An 8,763-nucleotide genomic window follows, 5' to 3' on the forward strand; every position below is an offset into this window, starting at 1 on the left:
CCACCGAGAAGCCAACATTTATTCATTGATTTCCCTATGATTTCTCAATCATTTCTAACATTCCACTGTTATCATGAACACCATGATGATCTCTAGGATGTGTGGAGCTTTTCTCCATATTTAGGATTATTGTGCTAGAATATTTTCTTGGTAGAAGTTACTTGGCTGCCAAGAGCGAGCAGTTGTAAGGGTCCTGAGGTATATTGTCAAATTGTCCTCCTAAAAGGCTGTACCAATTTACTGTTCTGCTAGTGAGGTGGGAGCCTACTTATTTCATTTTACCCCTCATCACTGAGTGCCAACTAAAAAAACATTGACTAAGTTCATGGGAACTTTCCTATAGTTTCTGATTTCAAGTTGAAATCCCATAGCATTGTAATTTCCCCAAATTCTAAGTGATTATGAACTTGCCCATCAACACACCGGGGAGAAGGAATACTTCTTATTCTACCTTTGTTTAGTAGTTATTAAAGTAAGAAGTTTCAGACACATCCTGCATTCCCCTTCCTGTGTTTTGTATACTTATTTGTGTACACATTTTCAAATCAAAATCATTAGCTGATTATCTCAAGAATAAACAAACATTCAATCAGACATGTTTAGTATTCCTGAGAGACACAACCAACGTCTTCATTGTGAATAATCAAGATTGCCCAACCTCCAGGAAAAGATGAAACAGAGATGATTGACAGAGCAATGAAGAGCGCAGCTTTCCAGAGTCCACGGAGAGCATGCATTCTTGCTCCCTGCATGCTTGTTTTCACTTATGCTTTCAAATTTACTGTGAATCATGGCAATGGCATGGGCCATATGTTAATATATGATCATTCTTAAACCCTGGGCCTGTCCTTAAGGATTATAGTTGAGAATTGCCATTTTATAATATGCAATAGGAAGGAATAAGGAGCAGTATTGGGTGTTTGTGTATCACAGTGCTCCTCCCCTGCACCTGTGCATTAGCATTGTCATCTACAAACACATACCAGGTACAGATGCTCCTCCGCCATCAATGGGACTCTTTCTTGATAAGCCCATTCTAAATTGAAAATACTGTAAGTTGAAAAATCCATTGAACCCATGATGCTACATCGTAGCAGCATGGCACACTGGAGAGCACTGGTTATTTCTGCTTGATAGCAGGACTGATTGGGCGCTGCAACTCACTGCTTTTGTCCAGGGTCAAGAGAGTATTGGACCACATATCACTAGCCTTAGAAGAAAATCAAAATTCAAAATTTAAGTCTGATTTCTACTAAGTGCACTTTACAGTTGCAACATTGTAAAGTCAAACCATTGTAAGCTGAACCATCATGGGCTGGCTACATCTACACATAATCTGGGGAATCAGGCTCAAGTAAGAATAAGCACATGCTAATGATTTAAGCTCAAGCAAGGCTTTTTGTTGGTAAACTATCTCTTTTAAGCCTTGTCACAACTCTGAGAGAAGGAGGTGCCTTGGAGGTAACAGACTTGAGCCCATGATGGTCCCCTTATATCTGGTTGCAGATTAAGGTCTTTAAATCCAGAGCTCTTGCTTTTTGGAGGCCAGGACATCTGTTCTTCCTTTCTCAAATAAGATCCACAACCAGCACCTTAGTGCTACTGCTGTCTCCTGAAAGCTTGAGTGTGCTGATGTGACGTGGAGGGGTTCTGCTAACTTTCATGAGTGCAGTGGCCTCCATCCAGAGGACCCCCTTTGCTCTCAACGGCAAAATCCTAGTACATGGAGGGAGGACGTGGGTAGGGGTTTTTAATTTTGGTGGATCACATACATTGAATGGATTAGAATACCATGGTTGGGCAATTCATCTTGATAAGTGAGAGCAACATCGATCAATATCAGATGGAAAGAACATTGGTGTCTCCTCTGCCAAAGTCCTGGGTTGGTTTCCTTCAGCTCTGCTCTGCATCTACAGACACATTGCCTGCCATTCACCTTGGTTCTGAGAGATTATAGCTATTGAGCATGCGGGGAGGGATAGGGCAGTTGAAAGTGGCTTACACTGCAAAAAGAACTGTCTCTTGGGGACCTCAGTCTTCTCATATGACAGATGGAGATGGCTTTTTTTTTTTTTTTCTTTTGGAAAGAAAACAAGAGTTTGTGTTGGAAAAATTCAAGACTGTATCAAAATAGATGCTGCCCTTGGCACCATGTAAACTTGCTCTTTATTAAGAGCAGGCATCTGAAATGTTCTTTGTTTTCTCAAGGTCTCAGTTTTCTTACCTATACAATAGGGATAAGAACATTGACATATTGCTAAGTTTTGTTATATCAAATGAGATAATAAACAAAAAAGTATTTTGTAAAATCAAAGCAATACACAAGCTGGTTGTCTGTTTTCTTACAACTTATTCCTCTTTCCTGCATGCTATGACTCCTCATCACTGCCTCTCCCCACCCCCCATGTGCATTGTGGAGTTCTGTCAGAAACGTTAAACCAAACTTATTTCCACCTAGAGTGGAGAAGCTCAAAGTCGGGTCCCTACGGCAAATGCTGCACGTATGAAATGCTCTCTGTCCAGTAGAGTGAGTGTCTGATTCATGACAGCTCATATCCCTTAACTGCTTCCCTCTCTGACTGTCTGGCAAAGAATTACCTTTGCACCCGCCTTAGTTTATGGGGAGAAATTGCTACTGTGTGGTTATTTGTTTGGAATTAGGCAGCAGAAAAGCAAACATCACCATCCTGCTAGGCAAGTCATAAAGTGGGATTTAGCCCTTTAACCTATTGTAAAAGTAGAAGACTAATAAAACAGAGCACAGAACACATTTCTCAGAAGTAAAAGATAACAGAACATATGGTAAATTGAGCAAATGGTGGGTGGCAGCCACGTGTGAGCTGAAGAGGAAATTGCAAGAGCTTACACATTTCAGCATGCTCTTAATTCAGGTCCCTGACTGTGCATGGGAAACTTGTTTTCTCTAAGACTACATGTTTCAAAGACAAGTTTTCACCTTAGACTTTAAAATGAACAAGACTGTAATGACCCTTGTATGAATGCAGAGTAATTCATTGCAACTCTCCACTCAGTAGTGTTTGGACTTACTTTTAAAGGAACTATTGACTTTGAACTAATTTTAGTCTTGCAGAAAAGCCTAAATAATATAGGCAATCCAAGTCATTCTAATGTTAACGTTTTAAATAGCTGTACAATGATTAAAATCCAGAAATTAACATTAGTACTTAACAAAGTAAAGAGCTTATTTTAAATTCATCGGGCTTTCCTCTAATGTTCCCCAATCCTCCCTAGGACCCCACACTGCACTTGATTTCCTCATGCAAGTTATATTTCCTCTGTCATCCTGTCTTTCTTGGCATGGACACATTTGAGGATCTTTTCCCAGTTATTTTGCTAAATGTCACGCCATTGGTGTTGTTTGAAGTTGTCTCCTGATGGGCCTACACTTCTGTCAAGAACATCCATGAAATTGTATCCTCTTTAGTGCATCATGTCACAAGTGTAGGTTTCGACGTGTCTGATTACTGGTAATGCTGACCTTGATCTCTTGGTGAAGGTGATTTCTGTTGGGGTTTCTCCATTGCAAGGTTGCTATCATTCCCTTAGAAGTCAAGTAAATATCTTGAAGAAGATATATCAAGATGATACAAATCCTGTTTCTTCTGAAACTTTTGCCTCTGAATTTTATTTATTTATTTATTTTGGTACTGGGGATTGAACCCAGAGGCTCTTAACCACTGAGCCACATCCCCAGTCCTTTTCTATATTTTATTTAGAGACAGGATCTCACTGAGTTGCTTGCAAAGTTGCTGAGGCTGGCTTTGAACTCACAAACCTCTTGTCTCAGCCTCCCAAGCCGCTGGGATTACAGGAGTGAGTTACCACATCTGGTTAGCCTCTGAATATTAACATCCATTAGTGGATTATTCCTGCAACAATTGTTACTGTCATGTTTATCTAATGGTGGTTTTTTTTCATATCCCTCTTTCCTTCTATACTGATTAAATGGAAACAAGATCTGAGTGCTAAGGGTGTTTATCACTATTGGGTATTATTTATTCTAGCCCTCTCAGCAGACAGAATTGGAGCAGTATATGTGCACAGTAATCCATGCATGTGACATATTCATACCTATCTACCATCAATTGATCAATCAATCTATCCTTCTATGAAAATCACAAGTTTATACTGATAATTCAGATTCCAATTCAATACCATAGAATCCATTTAGCTTTCTACATTTCCTTCTTTGAAGCTTCTTTCTTTATCAGTGAGAAACCTGATCTCATTATTTCTATGCCTTAGTATGGGCTTGGATAGACTCCATTACATCTCAGCAAGGGGATGGATGGATGAGTCTTTTTGGGTTTATTGGAGACCAACCTCAGAAGTGTTTTTTGTTACTATGATTCGAACACACTGCCCTCCCCCCTCCAAGTTTATGTGTTGGACTCTTGATACACAATGCACCGGTATGGGAAGGTGCCGCTTAATGGGAGGTGAGTGGGCCATGAGAATGTTGCCCTCATGGGTGGATTAGCGCAATTATTTCAAGAGTGGCCTTTTTTTTTTGGGGGGGGAAGGGTAACCTCAGCAGCTTGGGAGGTTGAGGCAGGAGGATTGTAAGTTCAAAGCCAGCTTGAGCAACTTAGTGAGGACCTAATTAACTTAGTGAAACCCTGTCTCAAAATGAAAAATAAATAAATAAATAATAATAATAATAATAATAATAATAATAAAGACTGGGAATGTGGCTTAGTGGTAAAGTGCCTCTGGTTTCAATCCTTCATACAAAAAAAAAAAAAAAAGAGAGAAAAAAGTGTGTGTTTTTATCTGAAGAATGGGGTGGGTCCTTATAAAAGGACAAATTCTCTTGCACACTGATTCTCCACCATCTTGTGATCTGATAAGAAGATACTTGCCAAATGCCAGCCCTCCACCCACTTTCTTTTCTTGGACTTCCTAGACTCCAGAACTTTAAGAAGTACATTTTTGTTTATTATAAATTACTCAGTCTGTGATATTTTGTTATGCAGCTCAAAATGGACTGAGACTCTTTGTGATTTAATCTTTTAAAATTTTTAATTCATTAATTTTTTAGCAGAGTGTGTGCTCTGCTATCTCTGTTACCTGAGTGTTAATCAGGGTGCCCTGAAGCATCTCCCATACCCCCAACTCTGGCCAGGCACAGCGGCCTCCACAGAATTCCTCCTTGGCCAACCTTTCGGTTCTTCTTGCCTCTTCCTCTGAGTCTGGCCTCTGGTAGTTCCGTTCTGCAGAGCCATCAATGAGCCCAGGTGTGCTTCCTGCCAGCCTCAGGCATGCAGGCCGAGGACAAGAGAAGGAAGATTTCAATACCTGCAGCCCTGTGCCAGCCTCTGTGAGATGAGAGCCCAACCCTTCTGCTGTTGGTAACCTCTCAAAGTCAGTGTCAGATGGATTTTAAAGCCCATCCAGTTTGGAGACCTCTAGCTTCTGTCTCAGTCCTTTCCCACAGTGTCTGTGTGGGTCCACTCTGACTGCCAAACCGAGAAGCACAGACTGAATGGCGTAAACAGCCGACATGTATTTTTTCAAAGTTCTGAAGATAATGTGCAAGATCAAGGTGCCAGCAGGTGTGGTTTCTCCTGGGACCTCTCTCCTGCCTTCTGATGATCTATCTTCCCACTCTGCCCTCACATGGCCCTTTCTCTGTGCATGTGCATCCTTGCAGTCTCTCCATGTAACATCATTTCTTCTTCTTATAAAGACACCAGTCAGATGGGATGAGGGCCCACCCTAAGGACCTCACTGTATCTTAGTCACCTCTTTAAATATTCTGCTCTAAACATAGTTGCACACTGGAAAATTCTATAGGTCAATTTGCTCACGAAATATGAGTTTTGGGTGGGCACAATCCAGTCCATTACAACGTCTAACGGTTGGTTCTCTGAGGACCTCATGAATTTATAATGAATTGCTCAAAACCGCCGAGGCCCGATGTATCACATCACAAGGGAAATGGGCATTTAAATAGGGGACAATGTCTTAGCTAAAAGGAACACACCTCTGCTGAAGTGATAGTTGGGAGCAAGATGTACATATATCCTCTAAATCATCAGCAGATGGCAAAGTCTTCACACAGGGTCACAGAGAGAGCTTGGTTTGCACAGGGCACAGGGACCCTCACCCCTCCTCTCCTCCCTCTTGTCCTTGGAGTCTCTCTGATTTCTCAGGTATTTTGTCAACACCCAGAAGCAAAGTATGGTTCCTGCAAACGAAGCGTTCCTTTGATACCCTCTGTTTTTTTCTTTCTTTTTCAAGTCTCCAAACTGCAGGCCAAGAAGATGTCTCCAATACCTTTGCTTACATGAAAGGAGGGAGACAAAGGCTTCTTGCTACCATTTGTATTCTCGGACGTTCTGGATTCCTTCACAGTGCAGGCCAAAATCACCTCTGGCTCACACTCAGTATGACCATGAAAGAAGATCCTGTCTTTGTAGAGGGAGCCCACATGTGGGAACCGGGTTGTGGGAGAGGTTGCTAGTGACGGAGTATGCAAATGTGGATGGCCTGGCTCCTAAGTGGAAGAAATGGTAGCCACTGTTCGTCCCCCTTTTTGAATAAAGTTTATCCCATTGTCCCTTGTCATTTGAGTGGCATTGGTTCCAGGACTCCTAAGATACCAAAACCCCTGGTACCTGGGATTAGACACTCACTTGTCTAGTGTGTAAGGTAGTGAAGTATTTGAATAGAATCTATGCACTTCTTCCTGTATGCTTTAAATCATCTCTAGATGACTCATAACACCTCATACAACGTAAATGCTATGTGAAGTTGTTATATAGTATTGTTCAGGAAAGATAATAAGAAAAAATGTGAGCATGTTCAGGACTGATGCACTTTAAAAAAATGCCCCATGGAGGGTTGAATGTGTGTGCATGGAATCCACAGGCACAGAGGGTGATTGGCTGAACTTCCACCATGCCCCTCTCCCTGGACTCTCCCATGTCCCTCTTACAGCCCAAAGTCCTGGTTTCTACCCTGGGGCTGAGAGAACTGAGGTGGGGCAGAGCCTGGCACAGAGGTGGGGATGAAGGGAGAGTTAGATCTTTTCTGGGCAACCATTTCAATTTTCACTCTGTAGCTTACTTGTTAAGTCGGAGGGGCCATTATGCCTCTGGCAGATTTATAAATTCACAGGTTCTCAAGGTGCACATGACTGTAAAACCTTCTAAATGACAACTTCGGGCAGAATGACCTATGGAATTTTCCAGTGTGAAGCAAAATTTGTGCTGGGGCAGAACACGTCTCAAAGCATTTCTAGGAGTACTTTAAAGGGGGAGGAAGACGAATGTTCTTTTTTCCCCTCATGAGCCATCTGTAGTCTGAAGTGATTTACGTATGTTTTTTTTTTTCAGCTTTATGAATTATTAAGCTGGCTTGACAGCCTCTTGGTTTTTATCATCTTGGGTTCACTTACTATGAACTGACATGTTGAAAGGAAAGTGTTCCTTTTTCATTGTTTCTGCAGGAGAATTTAGTTCTTTTGTGAATTTTTGAATGTGCCTTGCATTGAAGCTCGTCTTATGTGGTGTGTAACATGCTACAGATCTCTGTGTGAGAAAAGAGGTGGGTGGGATTCAAACCCAGGATTTCGAAGTGCAGCTTCCTTCTGTTCAGCTGTGGAATATTAATGAGGGGGCTTTCTAGGGAAATGGTGAAGAACCCTTTGATGTCAGTTGATTTGTAACTACTGTTTTTTTTTTTTATATATATATACTGATGGCAAATCCTGGATTAGGCATGAGCTGGATTATGTGGAAGAACTGTTTCTTAGCGGTTCTGATCTGACCAATTAAAAAACTCCTAAGAGTTGGAAATGGTGGTGCATACCTGTATCCAGTGGCTGGGGAATCTGAGGCAGGAGGATCATGAGTTCAAGGTTAGCCTCAGCAACTTAGCAAGGTCCTAAGCAATTAAGTGAGACCCTGTCTCAAAATAAAAAATACAAAAGTCTGGGGATGTGGCTCAGGAGTTAAATGTCCCTAGGTTCACTCCCTGGTACCAAACAAATAACCCTTCCCCCGAAACAAAACCAAAGACAGAAAAACAAAACAAAGAATCCCTCATAAGAATCAAAATCAAAAAGCAAAGGAAGCTCCTGAATTGTTAGTAAAGAAATTATCAAAATAAAAATTGTCTTCTGAAGCTGAGACAGCCTATGACCTGGGAACATGCATGGTGATTTTTGGGTTGTGATCTCCAAGGCTGGGAACCTTGGAGCTGGCACAGTTCTTGTGAACCTTGGCTTTCTTACCTGCAAATGGATGGGTTGTCACAGCTGTCTCATGGAGTGCTTGCACTCAAATAGCATCATTTTAGTTTAAACATTTTGAAGGTTGTGCAACCCCCATAATTGTTATTAACAGCTTGTTTGGCTCAGAAAGAGCCCTTGGCTCCCCTTTCACCCACAGCTCTCCCCATACCTGCAGGGAGGGCTCCCTGCACCTGGACACCAAGCAAGGACAAACGATGCCCAAGGAAGGCTGCCGAGGAGCCTACTCAGAAGAGGGATAGTCGATTGACTGGCAGTGAAGAAAAGCATGGAATTTTATAAAGAAAAGATATTTTAATTGAAACCCAAGCACAGCAAACTGGGGCCATTTAGTGTACAGGAACAAGCGATGTTTGCATAAGGATCTGTCCATCAACTACCACATGGAACATGGTGGCCCTGGTGACGTAGCCATTGCAGTTTGTGTGAGTACAACTTATGACGTTGTACAGTGACAAAATTGCCTAATGATGCAGTTCTTCGAA

The sequence above is a fragment of the Marmota flaviventris genome, chromosome 14 (assembly GCF_047511675.1).
Source record: "Marmota flaviventris isolate mMarFla1 chromosome 14, mMarFla1.hap1, whole genome shotgun sequence".
Lineage (NCBI taxonomy): Eukaryota > Metazoa > Chordata > Mammalia > Rodentia > Sciuridae > Marmota > Marmota flaviventris.